The following is a 16760-nucleotide window of genomic DNA, read 5'->3' on the forward strand; positions in this document are numbered from 1 at the left end:
CATCTGAAAAGTGCAGCCACTGAAGAGGGAGAGTGTATTTTAAATGGAATTATCTGAGGAGGGGACAGAAAATAGGAAGACGATAGTTGAGATAAAATTAGAAAATTTTAAAACATGCACAAATGAGAATGCTAATTAGCTAGAAAAGCTGTACATGTGCGAAAATCTTAGAAAATATGGTGTGTTGTCATGATGGCTAAATGTGACATTATTTGGTTTGTTTAATGTCGCATATGAAAAAAAACTGATGGCAACTAAAGAATTGGGGAAAATTATTTCCTTGACAAGGGGTCAGTATTCAAGCCACATGATCCATGTTTCCAGCAGCGCAGTGTCTACCTTGGGTGAGCAAAAGTGTGAGAGAGCTTAAGGAATAAAAGCAGAAGTCAAAAAAATCACGTTTTGTTTGCAAAGGCACTTTATACATAACTTCATTGATACCATGCTTGTCTTTATCAGTCCCAGTTGCAACGATAAGGACATGGTGGCTTTGAGAAACCAGGGGACTTGTAAAGGGGTCACATCTTACCAAGGGCCAGAATGTGCACGATACTCAAACCTTTGCCACATCAATATTTAAAAACCAACCCTTCCTATCCCTTGCTGACTGAAAAGCATACCTGGACTCCAAGGTTCCGACATACATGGCGCTATGCCCCCAGGGTGGCGTGATGAAAGAACAGAGAGACACATCTATAGAAGATGCCACTCAATAGCAGCAGAATGCACACTCCTTTCAAGTACACGTGGAGCATTCTCCAGGACAGACCATTTCCTAAGCCATTAAAAAAACAAACAAACAAAAACTATGAACGTTTGCAGCTATTTATTCAGGTAAATTTAGATTTACTTAACTATCCTCATTGACTGGATTTATAAGTAAATGTTAATCATCTTCCCATTTTTATAAAATAAATTAACACCTTTCACATGTATATTATACACATACACATGGATATATAAATGACATTAAAATGTAGCAAACATGACAAATTGAGCTGTCAAGGGACAAACCACACTATGAATGATCCACTGGGAGGAATGACAACACTGCAAATTCTCTCCTTTCACAATTAGGTAGCCAAATGAAGGGTCACTGCAGGCGTCAGCGTATATCACGATGACCTGGAAGGCTTGTGAAAATACAGATTCCTGGCTGGGCGCAGTGGCTCACGCCTGTAATCCCAGCACTTTGGGAGGCCGAGATGGGCTGATCACGAGATCAGGAGATCAAGACCATCCTGATTAACATGGTGAAACCCCGTCTGTACTAAAAATACAAAAAATTAGCCGGGCGTGGTGGCAGGCGCCTGTAGTCCTAGCTACTCGGGAGGCTGAGGCAGGAGAATGGCGTGAACCCCGGGAGGCAGAGCTTGCAGTGAGCCGAGATCGCGCCACTGCACTCCAGCCTAGGTGACAGAGCGAGACTCTGTCTCAAAAATAAAAAACAAACAAACAAAAAAACAAAAAAAAAAAAAAAGAAAATACAGATTCCTGACCACTACCCCAGAGGATCTGAGGCAGCATAAGCTTTGGGATGCAACTTAATAATGTACATTTCTTTTTTAATTTTTAATTTGTATTTTTTTGTAGAGAAAAGATCTCACTATGTTGCCCAGGCTGGTTTAGAACTCCTGGGCTCAAGTTGATCCTTTGGCCTCAGCCTCAGAATGTTCTGGGATTACAGGGATGAGCAACCACTCCTAGCCAAGAATATACATATCTAACAAGTTTCAAATCAACCCTGATGCATCCAGGATTCCACTCTGAGAACCACTGGTATGGAGGATGACTTGGAACCAATAGGACCTACTTTGAATCCCATATCTGCCATTTCCTAGACTAGAGGCCTAAAAAAAAATAAGAAGAAGAAACTTAATCTAGATGTAAGTTTCTGGTCTGGAATGTAGATAATGAGATCTACCTCATAGACTTGTTGGAAAAACCAAACAATGTAGACATAATGCCTGATATATAGTAAACCCTCAAAAATATGATTTTCCTTTTTTATTCAGTCAGTCTCTGAAAGGGAGAGAATAAGAGAAGAAACCCAGATGGAGAATGGCATTTCCATCTGTTCTGATCCATATTTTAGGAGTTGCAAACTGGATGTTGGTAGGGAAGAGAAACACATTCCGTCAACGTCTCCCAGATTGTCTCAAGGTGAATCCAGCAGGATTCCATGTGGGAAAGCCGTGGGTTTTACTGACTATGACTTTTAAGATCAGTTTGAAAGGCTGCCTCACACCTGGCTGTTTCCCAAGGCCTGTGGAACACGAGCGAGCTTGAAAAGCTCGTCTGGAACTAGGTGAAGTGACATTCTGAATGTTCATTAATGATGCTCTCCTCTTGCAGGAAAGAACACCTAGGGCAGAGATGCTTTGAATAGCTATCAGCGTGGTCTGATACTGCCCATCAGTAGATCCGTGAAGGAACAAGAGACTCCCCATTGCTCCTCCAGTGCTAAATATTGTCATAAAAACACAAATAAGGCCGGGCGCGGTGGCTCATTCCTGTAATCCCAGCACTTTGGGAAGCTGAGGCGGGCAGATCACGAGGTCAGGAGTTCGAGACCAGCCTGGCCAACATGGTGAAACCCCATTTCTACTAAAGATAAAAAAAAAAAAAAAGAAAAGGAAAATTAGCTGGGCATGGTGGTGCACACCTATAATCCCAGCTACTCAGGAGGCTGAGGCAAGAGAATCGCTTGAAACCAGAAGGCAGAGGTTGTGGTGAGCCAAGATTGCACCACTGCACTCCATCCTGGGCGACAGAGCGAGACTCCGCCTCAAACAAACATACAAACAAACAAATCAAAAACACAAATAAGTGCTTATCTGGCTCTAGTAGCTGCAGGAATACTGGGGATGATGGGCTTTTTCTGGGGACTTGCACTGGTAACCATTATCCAGTGGGACTGGATTTCAGAAGGGCTAGACTCCATATTATTCTCTCACTTTCAGAAAAACCACGTCACTTCTGTGACTTAGTTTTCTTATCTGTAAAACAAGGGTTTGGGCTAATGCTTATCCTACATCTAAAATTCTATGATTCTCACCCTCCTTATTTTCCTCTACTTTACCATTTTCCTCTTCTTATTACAAAATACCATATATTTTCATGCTTCTGTATAAGTCTGATGAGCTCTCCACAGGAAAGACATTGCAAAATTAAAATAAAAACATTTAGCTTGCCAGAATAGCAATGAAACAATCACAATAACACACACACACACACACACACACACATGCACACACCGTCTCAGCAGCAACTTCAGAATACAAATCACTGCATTTGTCTTTATCTGTAAACGTGAACAATTCCAATTTTTTATATCTTCTTTATAAAAAAAAACAGTGAAGTGTTCAGTGATCACAAAACTAAAACTACTTATTCTACCTACAACTGTCTTAAATTCAGGTGTGAGGCGGAGATGGTAGTATCATCCATTGTGCTACATCAGTTTCATCTTGCCAGTGATGCCGTGTTCTCACTTGATAATTCCCTTGTATTGAGAAAATGTAGAGCTAAAGTGTTTTCCTTCTCTGAGTTTTAAAACACATAAAGCACAGCCATACTTCAAACTTGAAAACTGGCAAGTTGTTACTGATGGCTTTTCACGCAGTCCCGGACATTGTGGCTACCACAGACATTGCATCTCAACACATTGACTCTTGCTTCTGCAGGCTTCATGCACTCGAAAGATGGTTGTATGGCAGGTGGAGAAGGTGAATAGAAGTGAGATGTACTGACTCTTCCTCCTTGCTTTCTCCTTTTCAGGGATTTTGTGAACTGTAACTCAGCGGAGGAATTCTTCAGGCAGTATGAATGAAGGGCCTGAGACTGGGAGAAACAAAATAGACAGAGGCCTTCTCAGGAGTACAAGACTTCTTGGGATTCTTTCCACCATTTTTTCCTCCACTTATGAGTTATTTTCCACATTCCTTGCTCACTTCTCTCCTAACTGACCTTAAAATTAGGCAAATCATGTGATTGCTGATATGGTATAGGTTTCAAGTTTCCAAATACCCTTTAAATATCAGTATGTGTGAAATTTTACTTGTCAAGCCTTGCCCTCTGAGTCTTGGAGGTGTTGCAGAGTAAGAGCACCTTACTCATTGAAGATGCTTTTATGGGTTTGGCTTGCGATATTCAATTCCTGTAATCTAATTTGACCTTTCATTGAGAAAACAGGGGCTCTCAGGGACAGTACACTGGGCAAAGTGGTATCGAGGGACAAAAAGATGTGCCCGAGAGAGTGTCTGAAGTTCAGGATTAGATTCACCTCGCAGGTCCTGTTTCTTCTGATTATGCCTGCTTTCTCTAGTCAACATCCAGTATATGGAGAAATTCCTCATATAGACAAAATGCAGATTCTCGCCAACCTGAGTCTGTGTCTCAGTTCCTGCATGTACTAGCTGGGTGGCTTCATGCATTTACCCAAGTGCAATGATTCCTAGCCTCGTCCCTAAAAGGGAATCTATTTTCTAACTCACAGGATTGCTGTGAGAATTAATTGAAGCAACATATGGAAAATACTGAATTTGAACTTGAAAAGACACAAGAGCTTTTAGCTCCCTTCCTCTCCATTCTTTTTAGCTTTACCTCTGAGCTTAAATGTATTTCATTTTTTTATTTCTTTTTGCCCCTGAAGGATTGTCCTTTCTTTCTTATTGATTGAAATAAGATCCTTTCAAATATTTCCTGAAATAGTATATGCAAAATCTCTCCTGTTGGAAAAGCTTCTTTAAAAAGTAAGTTATCATCCTTTGAGTTACTGCAACATAGTCAACTCTTGGGTTATCCCTTTTAAATATGGAGCAATGCTGCAGTGGGAGCTGAAGGAGTAGGTGACCGCCACTGTGTGATCAACAGTAGCAGCAGCTTCAGAGCTCACACCGAACATCTGAAAAGTGTAAAGTTCTGCAATTATTGCCATGATACAGAGGTAGCAGGCAAGGTTCTTGCATGACTGAAGAAAAGAGAATATGCACTAACAACAAACTTATGGCAGGTATGTGCTTATGCAGAAACTTAGGCTAGGAAATATGAATTGCCGTGTCCTGGCTGTCATAAGTAATTATCAGAAACAGTATGAACACCGAAGTCTGAGGTCCAGGCTGTGTACATTTCATCCTGCTGCCTCCAGGGACACCACTGAAGACTTTCTGATATGCCAAGACCTAGGGTGAGCCTGAAGGAAAGGTGAGAGTTCAGCACGGACTTCAAGGAGAAAGAGCATTCTAGGTGCAGAGGGAAAACACGTGCACACATTGGGAGGGATGTCTACCAAAAGAATGCTCAAACAAATCTGCATTTGGTATGAAGACTGCTTAAGAAACCTTTTTCAAGTGTGGACCCAGGTTTCATATATTTAAGTTTGTATTTACTGAACATGTACCAGTTGATTGTTGGAAGGGTTACCCAAATTGGATGTGTCAGAGGGGAGAGGTTGAAATGTAAAATGGGACACGGTAAGGGATATGGGAGTAGCAGTGGCCTGTCGGCGACAAGATCGCAGCCACCCTGCGGCGTAGGCTATGGCAACCCGTCTTAGAAGCCCCTACCCTTAACCATGATACACTGCGTGTTTTTCCTAGCCTCACAGCAAAATCTTTGTTGGTAAGATGTTGTCATGCTCTTATAAACTATATGGGAAAAGATGACAATGAAGGACCACTCTTTCATCTCTCTGAATCCCTTAATTAATTAAAATTACTTTTGTTGCATGCCGCCTCATTTGTCAAATGGAACTAACTGCACCCCATCATTTACAGGCAGGTAGGGACCCTGTGTGCTTGATGCAGGCATTTTCCACCTGTGAATCTGTGCTCTGTGATGTAAGCTTGACTTTCCTTTAAACAGAGGATGCTTATGTCATGATGGTATGGAGAGGATTTTATTCAGAAGCCTCAGGAACTGCTAAAGTGGGGGAACACCCTGGGGGTTTGCTCACTGTGGCGAGAACAGCCTGTGTGAATCTGAGTTTTCAGAGGGCACAGAAGGAGGTTGGGCTGTGGAACTGGGACCACCTGGCAGTGGGAGCCTGAGCAGAACATGCCAGGACCTCTCATTCCTCATCACTGCAAGGTTGTCAGTGCAGATACCAGACCAAAGGAAATGCTGAGTACGGCTGAATTTCTGAGGGAGGAAAATGATACTGAGATAGATCCTCTTAACCAGGGTTGCTGTGTGCTGGAAATAGAGCAGTTATCCTGCTTCTCTCCAGGGAGCAGGCCCAGGAGGACTAAAGGACACTGCCTCGTACTACGGAAGTTCAGAGGACTGAGCAGTACCTCCAAGGCTGTGGAACATTTGAATGGGGTCTTTGTATTAAAGAATACAGTCCCCAGGCTCACCATGAGCTGTATCATCACACTCAGTCCGGGATGAAGATCTGTTCTTCTGATGATTGCAGAAACATGGTAATCAGGGAATAGAGAGAGCCCTTTTGCGTAGGGTCCTTGAAAATCACCCCATGTCAGTGAGGTTGTGGTATATCAAGTTTCGTGAGGATTTGTGGTCAGCAGCTGGACATCCCAGGCAGTGCCAGGAATTTGCATTTTCTGAGGTTACTAGGACAATCAAGGCTGAGAATAAGTCAGCACTAATCTGGACATAGGGCCTAACCCACCATCAATGACACACATCCCCTTAAAGAAACTGGAGGCTTCCTGGAAGCAGAGAGGGATTTTGTGACAGACAGGTCAAGGATGTATGGCAGGATTCCTTGGAACCTGGCCGTTTCTAGGGGATTGTTAGCATTTGGACCATGATGAAAGGATGCAGTCAACCTCCCAAGCCCCCAGTGCTTGTGGGAAATGCAGTGCCAGACACAAAAAAGTACCAGAAAGAACAAATTTGGTTGTGCTTCAGCTTGCTCTTGTGGAAGCAAGCTTAGAAGGTAGTCTGAATAGTGAGACACCGAACATCACATACACCCAAATTCAACCATTCCAAGTTATTCTAAAGCTGCAAGTGTTTTTACAACTGTGCAGCAAGGTCTTCATTTGGCAGGTCTTAACTGGAAATAGTAATTGGAATTGGTATCTTGTACTTCTGTCCTCACACCAACAGTAAGAAGCAAAACTTCTTGTTTATCAAGCTACACTATAGTTTGGAAAATTGATCAGAGCAAATTGCTACTAAAGTCATTTTTAAGGAAACTTTACCTGGGAAACTCAGATTTTATCACTGAACTGATTAATTTCCCTTCTCTCCTAATTCTTTTGTGTTTGTGAAGCTAATTCAGAAGATGAAAGAGAGGAGCTTGATGTTTACTGAATTGTGGAATCAAAAGTGTAGCCCGAAGTTTATTTGTGGGAACCACAAATGCCAGCGGAACTCAGGCACCCAATATCACGCCACTGACCATCAAACCTTAGAGGGGTAGAGGAGAAGAAAATGAACCCATGCCTTTATTGGAAAAGTTCTCCTAGTTTGGCCCGGGGCTCTGATTAGAGCCAACCCCACTAATTTGCTTCAAAATTTAAGAATCAGTTTTCAGGTGTGGCAAATGTGAATGTGTAAGTATCTACAACTAGATAGCAGGACCTTATTCTTGTGGGTAGACTCAAGGGGAAAATATACATGTACACACATACACACATGGACACACAGGGACTCACATACCCGTGCATGCCACACGGGTGTGCCATGTGTTCCCAAGACGCTGAGTTACAGATTCCTGACTGTTTCTTTATTAGTAGGACAGGGTCTTTTAGAGAGCTTCTCAGACTTTCGGAGAATGTGCTTCCGAGGGTGTTTTTGTTTGTTTGTTTGTTTGTTTTTTCAGAAATTAAGGTCAGGGAAAGAGAGAAGCTGATGAAATATCCCAGCTTCATGGGCAAAGCAGCAGAGTGGGTGCACTATTTCGTCTGAGCATGCAGTAGAGACTCTGGAGAAAGGAGAAAGAAGCTAAATCTGAGACTCATTGGCTTCAGCCTGCTGTTGGGTGGATCTCGTGTCAAGGAGAGGCAGAGGAGAAGAAAATAAACCAGGAGGAAGCAGATTGGGATTCGAGGCACTGGTGTCCACTGACAAGCTGTGAGAATTTGGGAAAGCCATTTAGTCTCACTTCATCTTAATTCCTTTGGCTTTTTGATGACTCTGCCAATGATACATGTTTGATTCACCACCCAGGTCATTTTGAGAGTATAATGAGTACTCTCTGGGAACACACTGTTAAAATGAAGAACGTTTGTACAAGTCTTAGTTATTTGGACCAATCTTATTAACAAAGAGGCTTCCAAGTTGCTCTCATTCCTTTGCCATTGTAGACATTGAGATGTGAACTAATGTAGCCAATATGACCATTACTGTGACAGCCAACAAGATAGTGGATGTAAGCCTGTTTGTTAACAGCAAAATGCTATATACGTTGTTTTTTTTTTAATTAGACAAAAACCCACTTAGAAAAGTCCAAAGATACCAAATAGTAGGATCCCTTCACTTTACAGGTGAGGAAACTAACACCCGAAGAGAAGAGTTACTTTCCCACATTTACTCAGGAAACATTTTTTGAGTTCTCATTGTGGGCTAGCTTTTTTATCCAGCACCATGTATACTAACAATTAACATTTACATGTCCCTCTACAACTAAATTTTGCATTTGTGCTCACGACCTCATCTGGTCTCCTGATAACCTTGGTTGTGGAAATGATCACTTCTACCCATAGAAATATGGCTTGACGACTGGGTGACCCGTCCACAGCCACAGGCCATAACACCATGTTGTTGTCCACTGAACCAGGGTGCTTCTCAAAGGCAGATTTGAAATCTGCCAGATTTCAAACAGCTATAGTGGTCTTGCGAAAATGCCTAAGTAACTGAAAGAAAAACTCTGGTAAGCATCATAATAAAATACCTTCCTCTAAAATATGAAGAATTCTAATTATGTAAGAAAACCTTCCAGATGAGCCATGAAGTCAAAATTTTAAATATCTTAGAAGGAGAGATTTTTAACCTGGTTCTGTGCAAGTTTCCAGATGATTGAATGACTTTGTAAATTGCATGCAAGTTTTTGCAGGTATGTGAGTTCATTTTTCTGATGAGATAATCCACAGCCCCTGAAATATTAAACCATCCTTATATAAAGAGTTACTTAGCTTAGAAATAAAGCTAGTAATGAAGTGTGTCTCTTTTTCTTATAAAATGCTTCACTTAAGTTGGAAAATATGAAACAACCAGGAGTTTTGCAAATAATGCACACCTCTGTTAGTAAGGGAACGGCCTAAGAAAGCATCAAAGAGAATTACTGCTTTTCTCTCGTTCCCTTATAGTTTGTTGATTTAATCCCTCTTGCCTGCCAGGACAAGAATTTCCTTCATCACAATTATAGAGCTTAGTACAGTCTCACTTTAAATGTCATAGTGACTGAGTTTCCATCACTCTTATTAGGAAACGTTTCCCCACCTGGAATATCATGCTGTGAAAGTATAGTCCTGAGAATCTGAGACAAGCTTTCCTCAGTTTGACCAAGGGCGTGGAGAGAGCCTGGGTTACCCCAACACACAACGTTTAGCCCCTGACAGCCCTTCTAGTGGGTGCATGTGCCTCACTGGGGAGGTGTGTGTTTGCATGGGTGCAGGAGGATGTTATCCCATGGCTGACACAAAGAAAGGGGCCCATCACAAGTGCACAATGTCCACTGAAAAACACGAGCCTCAACTTTGGAAAAGACCATGATGAGCAGTGGCATATTTACCCTGAAAGCCACATAAGGCAGTGGTCCCCAGCCTTTTCGGCACCAGGGACCAGTTTCATGGAAGAAAATTTTTCCACAGACTAGAGAGAGGGTGGTTTGGGGATGATTCCAGCACATTACGTTTACTGTGCACTTTATTTCTGTTATTATTACCTTGTAATATATAATGAAATAATTCTACAACTCACCATCATGTGGAATCAGTGGGATCCCTGAGCTTGTTTTCCTGCAATTAAATGGTCCAATCTGAGGGCGAAGGGAGACAGTGACAGATCATCAGGCATTAGATTCTCAGAAGGAGCATGCAACCTATATCCCTCACACGCACAGTTCACAATAGGGTTCATACTACTAAGAGAATCTAATGCTGCCCGCCCCCATCTTACAGGAGGCAGAGCTCAGGCAGTAATGGAAGTGATGAGGAGCAGCCATAAATATTGATGAAGCTTTTCTCACTTGCCTGCTGCCCACCTCCTACTCTGCAGCCATGTTCCTAACAGGAACTGGTCCATAGCCCTGAGGTTGGGGGCCCCTGCCGTAAAGGATAGTGTCCATCAGTGGTGCTTGTTCATGTAAATCTCCTTGTCTTCACAATGCATAATGGGCATTTTTTTTTTTTCCAGATGGAGTTTCACTCTTGTTGCCTAGGCTAGAGTGCAATGGTGCAATCTCAGCTCACTGCAACCTCCGCCTCTTGGGTTCAAACAATTATCATGCCTCAGCCTCCCGAGTAACTGGGATTACAGGCAAGCGCCACCACACCCGGCTAATTTTTGTATTTTTAGTAGAGACGGGTTTTCCCCATGTTGGCCAGGCTGGTCTCGAACTCATGACCTCAGGTAATCCACCCGCCTTGGCCTCCCAAAGCGCTGGGATTACAGGCGTGAGCCACCAAGCCCGGCCCATAATGGGCTTTGATGTCCATCCCATGCTCACTGGCTCTGTCACACTGGTTGGAATCCACTCCTCATTTGTTCTGTTATTTTGTGATTAAGTTGTGTTTTCTAATCCCTTTGCCATCTTCCATTTCTACCATTAGAACGGAGCCTTTCCTCGGGGCAGACTAAAGGGACAAGGAGTCAGTGAAGTGAAGCAACATGTGAAGAACAAGGCTTTGGAGCGAGGTTGCTGAACTTCACCTGGTCCCGAGCTACCGGAAAACAGGAAACTGAGAAACACACCGCACCCTTTTGTGCTTCAGGAAATGGCTACTGCAAAGAACCAACACTCCCTCTAACTTAGACAAGACGAAAGAGGCCCTTCAGAAGGACATTCTACTGTGTTTACCCATTGCTCAGCTCCATTTGTTGTTCCTTCTTCTTTCCAGGACTTTTGCGAATTTGGGAAAGCCATTTAGTCTCACTAATTTCTAAGGTTTCTTTCTGTGTGAAAGACTTCCTTCAGTCAGTCAATACAGGTAGGTCTATTAGAGATAAATCTTTGTAGTTTTCCCTTATGTGAAAATGTTTGTATTCCCCTCTTATTTCCTCCTTTATTTTTCCTCTACTCAGTTTCTGTCACCAGGCCTTGTGTTTGCAATAGACAGTAATTTTCTTTCAACACTGGAAGAGCATCACGCTGCTTCCCTTTACCTTCTGTGGTTTCAGATGAGAAAACTGCTGTCACTCACATCATTGTTTCCCCAGCATCCTTTCTCTTGCTACATTCAAGATTTTCTCCATGTCTTTACTTTTCAAAAGTTTAATTATGTTGTGTCTTCTTGCATTCTTTGAAGGGTAGGGTAGTTTTTCCTATTTGAAGTCCCCTCAGTTCGGCCGGGCTCAGTGGCTCACACCTGTAATCCCAACATTTTGGGAGGCCAAGGCAGGCAGATTACCTGAGGTTAGGAGTTTGAGACTAGACTGGCCAACATGGCGAAACACTGTCTCTACTAAAAATACAAAAATTAACCATACGTGGTGGTGTGGTAGCGCCCACCTATAATACCAGCTACTTGGCGTCTGAGGCAGGAGAATCACCTGAACCCAGGAGGCAGAGGTTGCAGTAGGCTGAAATCACGCCACTGCACTCCATCCTGGGTGACAGAGTGAGACTCCATCACAAAAAAAAAAAAAAAAAAAAAAATCTTGTTTCTGAGATCTGTAGGTTTTTACCTTTTGCCAAATTTGGAGAGTTTTTACCCATTAATTCTTCAAAGACCTCTCATCCCTGCTCTCTTTCCTCTCCTTCTGGAACTTCAAAGAAACAAATGTTAAATTTTTGGTAGTTATGCCACAAGCCCCTGAGGCTCTGTTTGTTCATTTATTTATTTTTTTTTTCAGTCTAATTTCTTCTGTTGTTCAGATTTGGTGAACTACACTGTTATCAAGTTCACTGAGTTCATCCTCTGTCGTATCTTCTCTACTCTCAAAGGTATCCATCAAGCTGTTTATTTATGTTTATTCACATCTATATTTCTATGTGATTACTTTAAAACTTCAATGTCTTTGCTGAGATTTTTCTATTTTTTCTCATTCAAGAGTTGAAAATCAGTAGTCCGATTAGAAAGAGCAGTAATTAATACAGAGTTTCAAAGAGACTGAAAACCATTTGACCCAGCAATCCCATTACTGAGTATATGCTCAAAGAAATATAAATTATTCTATTAAAAAGATACATGCACACGTATTTCATTGCAGCACTATTCACAATAGTAAAGGCATGCAAACCCAAATGCCCATCAACGATAGGCTGGATAAAGAAAATGTGGTACATATACACATGGAATACTATGCAGCCATAAAAAGGAACAAGATCACGTCCTTTGCAGGAACATGGATGGAGCTGGAAGCCATTATCCTCAGCAAGCTAATGCAGGAACAGGAAACCAAACAACCCAGGTTCTCACTTATAAGTGGGAGCTGAAGAATGAGAACACAAGGACACAGGGAGGGGAACAACACACACTGGGGCCTGTCAGGGGTGGGTTGGGGGAAGGAAGAGCAGTAGGATAAATAGCTAATGTAGGCTGGACTCAATACCTAGGTGATGGGTTGATAGGTGCAGCAAACCAGCATGGAACACATTTACCTATGTAACAAACCTGCACATCCTGAACAAGAACTTAGAATAAAAATTAAAAAAGAACAGAGACTGAAAAAAAAGCAACAAAGGAAACAGAGGGATAAAGGGCAAGTGAGGAGGATGCTCCAGAGAAAAGCAAAATTTAGCAGAGATGGCAGAAAGAGAAGAAAAAAATAAATCAACAGACTAGACTGAAACGCCAGAAATTCCTCCTCATGTGTGTGTTTTCATAAAAATTTTTAAATGATAACTTCCGTTTTCTAGAAACAAACTCTTGAGTATAAGCCCATTCTGGGACTTTGTCCTTGATGCTATTCCTGCAGACAGCACCTAGGTGAAAGGTAAATGCAGCTGACTGGAGAAGAGATCCAGGGACTGTGCAATCCTGGCTGTTAATTTGCCAATCAGCCTCTCAGGAACCTGAGTTTTCTGTTTTGTCAAGTTGGTATAATAGTCCATATTCCTCAGGACGCTATGAAAATCAAAGAGATGATAAATGTAACGAGTTTTTCTAACGTGTCCAGTGATTTTGTAATGCTTATGAATAATGTACTGGAAATTGGAAGAGGCTTCTACACTTTCATTTTCACTTCTCTTGATTTATCCTCTAGCAGTGGAGATTTGGACATTGACATCAAGCACCAGTGGTTTTTTTTTTTTTCATTCATAATGACACGGCTTCCGGGTATCTGTCTCCTAGGTTATTCCACCAGGGTAAACATGTAGCTGGCTCCGCTCACCTTTCCTAGGGAGAAGTTTGATTTCTTTCTTTGCATTCACAAGTAATGTAACTACGGTTATTTAAATTACACCGTTCCTTAAGTTTAATATGAAGAGTGATTCTTTTCTTGATGCTTATTAAGAAAATTATTTTAGGGAGCGGTAGTAATATTAGTAACACCAATCATTTGTTGAGTACTTACTAGGCACCAGGAACTAGCTACATAGGTTGTCTCTTTTAGTCCTCACAATAACCCCATCAGATAAATATTCTCGTTTTCCTTATATAGGGAGTTGCATTACTCGAACCTCATATGTAAACTAAGAAAATCAATGGTTGAACAGATGAAGGTCTTAGGACCAGGAGATGATGGTACCACCAGGCTTTGACCCTCATCATCTTAATTCCAGAGTTTACATTCTCTCTTACCCAGCTCTTCTGCTCATGGAAAATCCCTGTATGTCTGTTGTAATTTGGAAAGAAAGATAAATGGGGAGAAAGACGTCCAGGGAAAACTAGTTATTGAGACGTGTAAAGATTTGAAGTAATAAATGAAAAAAAACACAGCTTGGCAAAAAAGAAAAAAGTATATAAATGATAGGACTATTTTATTCTTTGCAATGTCCCCATCAATTTTGAACTGAAATTTGGGATTGGTTTCTCTAGAGAAATCGTCATTACTTGTTATCTCAAGCCTTTAACTCTTTCTCACAGAATGACTGGATTTCCGATATCTACTGAGGAAACCTAATCCAGTCCTATCAATCTTCCTATATACTTGGACAAGAAAACCCCAAAGTTCAATACCCACCATGTGAATTCAAGCTTTACTTTTTCTCAAGACCTCAGTAGCTTAAAGTTTACTTTTGAGCATTAGTATGATATTTTCGTGTTTAAGATTCACACTTTGTTAGAAGATTGCTTTAAATGGCCCTAAATCTCTTCTACCCTCTCATCCTGCTACTTACAGGAAATCATATTTTGGTTTCAGCTATCCTTGTGCAAAGTGTTATGTGACAAGAGGGTTACCCATAATAGGGATTTAGTTCCTGTTTTCTCTTTTACAGGAATAAATCAATATTTAATGCCAAAAGTCCCACATAAAATCACTTATTTATATTGTGTTTTTCATCCATTCATTTATTGATCTTTTATTTATAGGTTGTTTAGTATGTATATCTGTTGGGCTGAGTATTTTGTAACGTATATATTTTAAAAATGGAAGACTCAGCCACCACCTGTGATTCCATTGTAATCCACATGGGCACATATTTTGGGAAAGGAAGGGTGTAGACAGGGCAAATAAAACGTGTCAATCTAACACAGGATATTGCTTTTCCCCTGTGTCAAAATACTAATTGGTGAAAAGGTTATCCCTGATTTGTATTTTTAATTTTGATGACACAGGTTTCTACTAGAAATAAGTGTTCTTAAAGCTCTGCCACTCTGAAGAGCAGCAACAATGGGCCGATAGTGGTGGCCGAGCCAGTGGAGAGGGGTCCATACACATCCGGAGGCAGCTGTTTTTAATTAGGGCTCTGGTTATGGGGTTAGCTGTTTATAGCCTCAAGGAGAGTTTGGCCCTGAACTCCTCTTTCCTATAAGCCTTGTGGTTTTTTAGTCCATCATTTGGCAGAATATAACATCTTTCAGAGATGTGTGTGATGTTTATAGCAGAAACATCTTACATTGTTTTACACAGCTACAGACAACACTATTCTACCTTGTAGGGGTCTCAGTTTACAATGACACCTTTGAATACTTTTAGCAATCTGATCAGACTCTGTGTGAAAATAGCAAACCCTTCTGCGAGGTTGTGAGGTTGTTTTGTGGGTTCCCCTTTTCCCACCTCTTTACCTAATAAAACAAGGCCAGGCATGATCTTTCCCCCAGCAAAGTGGGTAAGAACCCAGGAAATAAATGGGAGTGAAGGTTGAAGGTTTCTAAGTCAGGCCCTGGACCCATAAATGCCGTCACATAGAACACACAAAAACATTCCCTCCTTTACTTTCCCCTAGATGATTCAGAGGAAGAATTTTATTTTTAAAAAGATGTGTGGGTTATTTTTATCTTTACTCATCTCTAATTCATGACTGCTTTGCTGGTGTTAAAAGTTATTTTGGTGTAATACAATTGTCTATCATGAGACTGGATGCCCAGCCACCTGGCCATGCCACTTGAGCTCAAGGATATAAATTGACTCCTATGTTACAGTTGGACAACAAACACCTTGGGGAGATGGAGCTGAGTAGCCATGATGCTACGGACTCAATGTCTGTGTTCCCACAAAATTCATATGTTGAAGCCCTGACCTCCAGTATGGCTGTATTTGGAGACAGGGCCACTGAGGAAGCAATTAAACCTCAAAGGGTCATGAAGGTGGGGCCCTGACCCCACAGGAGCAGTGTCCTTGTAGGATGACACACCAGAAAGCTCTCTCTCTCTCTCTTTCTCCGTCCTGTGAAGATACAAAGAGAAGACAGCGGGCTATGAACCAGAAAGAGAGCAGACACCCTAATCCTGGACTTCTATCCTCCAGAACCATGAGAAAATAAGTGTGTGTTGTTTAAGCTGCCCAATATGTGGTATTTTGTTACTATGACCGGAACAGACAAAGACCCATGGGCTCTGGTAGCAACACAGCCAGAAGCAGTGAGAAGCTGCGGAAACTGCATTTCTTGACTCTGGTGCTGGCCTCTACCTTCCTTGTAAATATGCTAGTCACTAGGCATTTGACTGACAAAACTGCTGCTTCAGATTCAGAGGTAGAAATGCATAATCACTAAAAATATAAATACCCACTGTCCAACCAGTCCCAACGAGATGAACCAGGTACCTCAGTTCACCACCTGTTCTCACTCACAAGTGGGAGTTGAACAATGAGAACACATGGACACAGGGAGGAAAACATCACACATCAGGGCCTGTCATGGGGTGGGAGGCTAGGGGAGGGATAACATTAGGAGAAATACCTAATATAGGAGATATACCTAATGTAAATGACGAGTTAATGGGTGCAGCACACCAACATGGCACATGTATACATATGTAACAAACCTGCATGTTGTGCACATGTACCCTAGAACTTAAAGTATAATAAATAAAATAAAAGAGAAATACCTAATGTAGGTGACGGGAAGATAGGTGCAGCAAACAACCATGGCACGTCTACATCTATGTAACAAACCTGCACGTTCTGCACACGTACCCCAGAACTTAAAGTATAATGTGTGTGTTAGCCTTTTTAATGTGTGTAATTCAGAAGTCTGTCTTTGACCAACTATAAATCACAGTGTGTGCTATCTCCAG

The sequence above is a fragment of the Pongo pygmaeus genome, chromosome 7 (genome assembly GCF_028885625.2).
Source record: "Pongo pygmaeus isolate AG05252 chromosome 7, NHGRI_mPonPyg2-v2.0_pri, whole genome shotgun sequence".
Classification (NCBI taxonomy): domain Eukaryota; kingdom Metazoa; phylum Chordata; class Mammalia; order Primates; family Hominidae; genus Pongo; species Pongo pygmaeus.